The sequence below is a fragment of the Silene latifolia genome, chromosome 7 (genome assembly GCF_048544455.1).
Source record: "Silene latifolia isolate original U9 population chromosome 7, ASM4854445v1, whole genome shotgun sequence".
NCBI lineage: Eukaryota > Viridiplantae > Streptophyta > Magnoliopsida > Caryophyllales > Caryophyllaceae > Silene > Silene latifolia.
In genome coordinates, this window is record NC_133532.1 from 52,939,755 (window position 1) to 52,947,327 (window position 7,573).

A 7,573-nucleotide genomic window follows, 5' to 3' on the forward strand; every position below is an offset into this window, starting at 1 on the left:
AAATAAAATAGTCGTTCCCCGGCAACGGCGCCAAAATTTGATACCGTCATTTTAGTACCAAAAATAAATACCTAAAACAACTAACAGAAGCTAGTGGAAGTAGGGTCGATCTCCACAGGGAGGCGGTCACTACCTACTCGTTAATTCAGTCTGTCTAAGGTCACAAGATGGGGGTTTGAGTATTTGAATTAAACTAATAAAAATAAGGGTTGAGAGAGAGAGAGAGAGAGAGAGAGAGAGAGAGAGAGAGAGAGAGAGAGAGAGATGCCAGGATGTCGGGTTATCATGATAGATGCACAAGTCAGCTAAAGGTAGGTCAGTTGATCTAATGTGAGAAGGGTAAAGGAAAGGTCCTTCCGGTCCGCTATCCACCCTAGATTACAACTAACTTAAGTTCCGTCCTCATTAGGGTAGTCTACTGTTCATAGCAGGTCTGTTCATTCCAATCTTCTGATCTAGGAGCGAATTTAACCAGATTAAGGGGTTTAGAAGCGTGTACTCAACTAAACTTATTACAATTATATTGCTAATGGCACAGGTTCTCACAATTAATTGTCTAGCCTATTCATGACTTCATCACTTCCCTACCATGACTCCCCTAATCCTAACATAAGGGAGAATTAGCTACTCATGCTATCAGAGTTAATAATAACAACAATAAGCATACTTAAGCAAGACATAATAGAGAGATTAAGATAAAGCATAAACTAATGACAATAAAACAATAGAGCAATGATTAAGAGCAACAAAGGATTGAATTGAGATTAAGAGAAGAGAAAGATTACAAGGTTTGAATCCGGCAATGAGAAAAATAGCAGCAGTGATTAAGAGAAGTAAAGTATGATTAAGATGGTCATAAGATGTTTTTAAAACCTAATCCCGACTTCCTTTATATAGGGAAGCCTTTTATTAACATAAAATAAAACTAACACGGAATAATAAACCCCTGTACATAAGCTAGCCACTCGATCGAGCAACTTTAAACTGCTCGATCGAGTGATTCTCCAGAAATTCTTCTCGATCGAGCAACTTGGGCTCTCGATCGAACATCTCCAAAATAGCCTTCTTCGATCCAGTACAGCAGGGACTCGATCGAACATCTTCACTGCCAAAGCTACTCGATCGACCACCAAATCCTCTCGATCGAGTGTAATCCACTAAAATCAGCAAGGAACTCGTTTGGTTAGCGTCCTAGGGACCTCCTTCACGCTTCCCGAGGTACGACATTCTGCTCTAGATTTCCATCTCCTCAAAATGCATGCTAAGAGGAACGAAAAAGGTACGATATCGCCACTTTAAGGTCCGTTTCCTGCAAATGAGACAAGACGGACCAAAGTAGCCAATTCGGGGCATTTTGCAATACAAAGCAATGTAAATGATACAGAAAAGCGTGCAATAAAAGGCTAAAAAGACTATATAAATTGCACGTATCAACTTTTGAGCATTCATTTTCATTATTAGCAAATTTAATATAGATATAAATATAGAGCAATGAGAAATGAAATATAAAGGGTTTACTTTTTTTTTTTAACAAAATCCACATTGCATGAGAATTGTTTAGGAAGTTATCTTACGAACTAAAAAATGGTAGATATTTTGTCTTCCCTTTTATTTATAAATCATATTTATAGATTTACATATGTATTCAATTCAGGGGGCGTTTGGTTCGCGCATGGGTATGGGTTTGGAATGAGGAATCATACCCGGGTGGTATGGGGTTGGAACTCCATTCCTCATTCCATGTGTTTGTTTCAATTTCGAGTGGTATGGGTTTGAAGCTCAATTAAAGCTAAAATATGTAAAATATAATATTTTAAATATTATTTTTTAATATTATAAAATCATGAAAATAAATATTTAATCTATAACTATATAAAAGCTCATTTACAATATTGGCATAATTTTTATTTTCACATTTTTGGTTCTTTTAATTTGATACACATGGGTATCAATCTCATACCCACTCCCCTCTTTAGGTATGAGAAACCCATACCTCATGGGTTTGAGGTATGGGTATGAAACCCTTATGTTTGACAAACAAACACTTGGTATGGGTTTGGCTCATTCCAAACCCATACCTCATACCTTCTGTGTTTGAACCAAACACCCAATGAAATTGAGCAAGTTTATTGCAATAATATTTAAGAAGGAGTCGCACGTATAAATAATTTAAAATTAGAGTGATGTAAAATTTTATTTTTCGTTTAACCAATTGTAGTTTTAAAAATTAAAATGTCAATGTTTAATGTTAAGTATGTTATTATTTACCTTAATATTTACAAATTCTTTATTATTTCATAAACAACCTAAAATTAAAATTATGTGATATTTATTTGTTACTTAAAATATTCTAAGAATAAACGTAGAAATTTAAAATTTAGTATGAATTTTGATTTTTAATTATTTTTTAATTTATCTAGAAATTAAAAAGGCCAAAATTTAATGTTTGTTATGCTAATTTATTTTTTATGTAAATATTTTTTAATTTGTGTATCGTTTTAAATGGATCATTATACGAACATGAATTACCCTCTTAATGAAATATGTCATACTACATGGAGGATTGGTAACGTGGAATTTTAGTAATGTAAGGTGACATTGTCTACGTGGCTTTTATGGTTTACCTTTTTAATAATATTTATAGATACTAGTTGGTTGCACCGCGCGCGATGGACGCGGTACCCAAAGATATAGAAATCGTTTATGTTGAATGTTATGTAACGTATTAGAGTATTATAGAAAACTCTGTTAATTGTAATTTGAATTCAGATTTATTTGTAAACTGATATTTAAACTCCAGTTGTCACTGAAATGGTAGGATTACATTCGGCTCTATTATTATTGATTTCTCGTGCTCTTACATTCCTCGTTTATGTTTGGGACTAATTCGTCGAAATGAATTTCCACAGGCGTTGTCCTTTTAGAGGTACATTTGAATAAATGCTGCGAAAACATTTCCATATGCCCTGATTTATTTGCCGTTAGCTTCATAGTCCGCTGCATTCCTTAGCACACTTGATACCTAGACATATTGTACATTTCTTGTTTTGAAGTATTGTCGATCAAACTCTGTAGCTATCCAAAGGTATGGTTGGTTTGGCTGCCTCTGTGTAGGGTTTCTTGTCTGGAAATTTGCGCGGCCATGATTTGGGTTTTCAAACATTTTGGAAAGCTTAAAAGCAGATATGCATTGGTCAGTTGATGTACCAAACTCGAGTATCACGATTCCTGCAAACTCATCCTCATTTGCAAGCCACAGAGTGCGGGTTTGGGTGACTAAGTAGCCAATGCTTCTCAATGTATCTTTGATAATCGTAAAGCTCTTGCAAACATACCTGCCTTGTCATAATGGCCAGGTGCATTTGCCAAAATATAGGAGAATGGTTGAATATAGGTGATAGACATTATAATTTTGTATTACTTGTTGTTTTGGGTTATTGATAAAGGTTTTCGATGGTGGTTTAGATGTGAACTGAGATGGTGTTATTTATATGCAGATGCTGGTTAAATGACGTTTTGATATTAGGTGTAATGCTGATAGATTCTCCTGCATGTATGGACAAACGAAATTTGGCAAAGCATCTTTTCTTGTACAGTTTTATCGAAAATAGTTCTGGACTGACAGCCAAGCTTGAATTTATTTTGTCAGCTACTTGAAAACTATTTCGCCTAACTTGTCATTTGAGCAAGAGATGTTCTGTCAAAATATTTTACACGGTTTATGTATTTATTGTTAATTAACTATGGCACAGTTATTCGTTAATTTGTGGTTGTTTGTACTGCTGCTCTTCTATTCAGATGAAATTTTATTTCATATTATTTGGAAATAAGATAATCTTTGTTTGTTGTTTAAATTGCTATATTTATATAGCTATACATACATATGTCATCATCTCTAGCCATGTCTTTTCCCGCTTTCTTCAATGCGTAGGGAACCTTTTTACAGGTTGGTTTACATGTGAATTGCTCCGCATCTCGCTTAGTAGCTATCCAAAGATAGGGCCCTTGTTGTGGCATGTAAGGTGCGTAGTAGTCGTCCCTTCCACGGCCTACTTGTTCAAATTTCTCGGCTAATTTGAACACCAATTTGCAGGCTGTATCATCTTCACCAAACTCTATTCGCACAATTCCATTGAAATGCATGCCTGGTGTAGAATTAACTGTGGACAATGCTTCAATTTGGTATCCGTGGCTGTTTAGGGTGTTAACAAGCTTTTTCAGATTTCGTGGAACGTATTATTCTCCTTCCATTTTGCCTGGAATATTAGCGAGGATGCAGGTGTATGGGTATACAAACATATTTGCCATTTGTGTGGTTTGAGTTAGTATGTTCTTTGCGGTATTTGTAGTTTGAAAGGTTTACATATGAATTCTGTTGATTTTTTGTAGCTGTTATATAGCTAAATTTTTGGACTTATTCGGGATTCTTGAACGTTAATAGCATATTGGGAAATGTAATAGCATGTACCTATTAATTGGTTGTTCATAGGTGATTCAACGGTTTCCCTGATTAATTGCCTCGGAAATGACTGTTTTTTGTTTTGTTTTTAATGGTGTTTATTGCTTTGATTTGGGTTTTGATTAATGCATACATTGAAATTAGTGTTAAATGTGAAACTGCAAATTGGTTGGTGATCCTTGTTCAATGGGATACATATTTCTTGTTCCTAAATTAGCCTTTTTTCAATTAATTGTAATTGACCGTTTTGAATTTCATGTTTAAGTATTGTAATCCACTTTTCTTTAATTAATATGGCCTTAGTGCTGTAACTGCAACAATTGGGACGGACGTTGGAAGCGATTGGAGATTCCGACTTTCCTCATTAGCGAAACTTCGTTTTAATCTAGAGTTAGACTGAATTAGTTAAATTTAGACCTTTTAATTAGTCTAATTTAATTCTGCAAACTCTGAATTAGAGCTGAAGAAACAATGGCTTTATGTGAACTTGACCCTGGATATTCCAGCTGAAGAAACAAGGTCATACAATTTAAATTATTGTACAAACATAGGGTTTTAGCGTGGGTTACATTTTTTTTAGTTGATTTGGGATGTTTGCAGCATCTGTTAATTGAACTTCGTAATTGTCTCAGAGGTACATTGTACTAAACACGACAAGAACATTAGCATATGCGCTGTTAGCTTCTTCGTTAGCTAGCCTGTCAGCTTGATCCTTGTAAGATTCCGGAACTGGTACATAGTCTACACTACCTCACCGTATGTATTGAGCGTCGTTTGCTGTAGCAATCCAGAGGTATGGCTGGACATCAGAATTATCACTGCTTGTTCAGGTTGCACGACCATGGTTTGCCTTATCAAACATTCTAGCTAGCTTTAAGGCAGAAATGCAATGTTGTTCTATTTTTCCAAACTCGACTATCAGAACTCTTGTGAAGTCATCTGCAATCCACACAGGCTTGACTTAGGTGACCAAGTATCCTAGGCTAACCAAATTATCTCGAAGTACACTAAAACTATTACAAACCCGGTGGCCATTGTATTCATGGCTAGGTGCATTAACCAAAATACATGAAAATGGTTTTGCCAACCTGTTAGCCATTGGGGATGCTTAGTAAGTAACACTACAAAAAGAAATAAAACAGGTGACCGATTTTGGCGACCGATTTTGGCGACTGCCATCAGTCGCTAAAATCAATTTGGCGACTGATTTCAGTCGCCAAACGCCAGTCGCAGACATTAGTCGCCTTTTCTAATTTTGGCGACTAAAGTCGGTCGCCAAAATTGGCGACTAACAAATCAGTCGCCAAATGATAAAAATAGCGACTGAAATGGTAGTCGCTAATTTGGCGACTGATTAAAAGTAGTCGCCAATTTGGCGACTGAATTTCAGTCACTAAATTGACTTTTAGTCGCCAAATTTGGGTGACTAGGCCAATATCACTGAGTCAAATTTGGCGACCGAAAAGGGATTTGGCGACTGAAATTCAGTCGCCAATTTGGCGACTACCTTTAATCAGTCGCCAAATTGGCGACTGGATTTCAGTCGCCAAAGCCACTGTATGTTTTGGTAGTTTTTTTCGTTTTCATTGCTAGCCAAATATTTACAACCTGTATACAAACCAAAGTTCCACAACGCCGGATTTAGTTTTTCTTGTAGTGTCATTGTTTTGAAAGATCAGAGCTTTATAATGTTAACTTTAAATTAGAAGTAAATATTTTGAAGTGTTTGTTCGTTGGCTACCAGATTGGCTTGTTTGATTTATAAGCACTTGGTCTAAAGCTGGGTTTAAGGACATCATTTATTGCCAACAGTAAAGATATTCTTTTTTCATATATGGACAAACGTAATAGTTTTAAATGATTTTATTTTGTATTGGAATTTGCGTCTTTTGGGTTGAATTTCAAAGCAGTACTTATGCCAATGCATGGTTTAGTTTATGTCTGTTCCATTGCATGCAACTGTCATTATTGGAACATCCAATTCTGAGGGTTTGTGTCATTGTGGGAATCTGCAGCTCGTGTAGTCTTTTTCATTGGATTACTCATATATACAGACGAGTAATCTGTTGCTATATTTTGAGAACCTCTATTTTGAACCTTGTTGACTAAAATGACATTTAGTTCAGGTGCAATTGATTCTGTTTCAACTGTACAGCTGGGAATTCAACAATTGCAGTTAAGGGTTTAGGCCATTAGGATTAGGCATGTTTGTTAAATTTGTATTATTGTGCCTCAACAATAGTTTGGATAGAAGATTTTTTACACTATATGTGTGGAATAGTCCCGGATTTGCATTTTAGACTGCAAACTGATTAGAATTTGACAAGTTTTTCGTGTCATTGATGAGACATTGTTGGATGCTACCACGCCTAATTTTATATTTTTAGATAGCTGCACGAATAATACAAATTAGGAGATGTTTTTTGCATAAGCTAACTATAGCTGATATAGTCGCATTCCAGTAAGAACCTGCTGATATTTGGGGGTATTACGTAGGTGTTTGACTTTTATTGGGCAGCTAACCCGGATATCCGCTTTTGTCAAGTCTTCAAAATGTGCAGAGGCCAAAATTATTTGTCAAAAGAATATCAGCCGGTCCTGGACAATTATGATTTAGCTGAGAGACAATTGTTGGAGCACCCACTTGAGGCTTTGATTGCGCGAGAGGGACGCTGCTGGTACAACTTTGATGTAAATTAGAATTTTGGGTACTTTGCTATCAGCCTATACCAGATAGTTTTCTCTTTCCTGTTAAAAAATAAACAAAGTGTTTGGTTAAGATGCTAGACTCATCAATCATCTTTTCATGTATATGTTTGTTTGAGCTTAGCTCTAATGCTGACTGCTAAAAAAAGCATCGGCAAATTGTCTGTTGAATTGTCAGTTTAAGATACATGTGCTGACATTGAGTGCAATTTTGATGCGTTAATTTGTAGGATAGTTTCTGCATTTTTGGTTGTAGCAGCAAAGTAATAGGCTCCAGTCCCATCCATTGCAACAAACGGTAGTTTCATTCTGTATTTAGAAGTGTTCAGGTATGTAAGTATTTTGTGTATATCTGTGTTGCCTTAAAAGTTGCATAATTTCTTACGTGGGAGCTGAAATAACATTCTC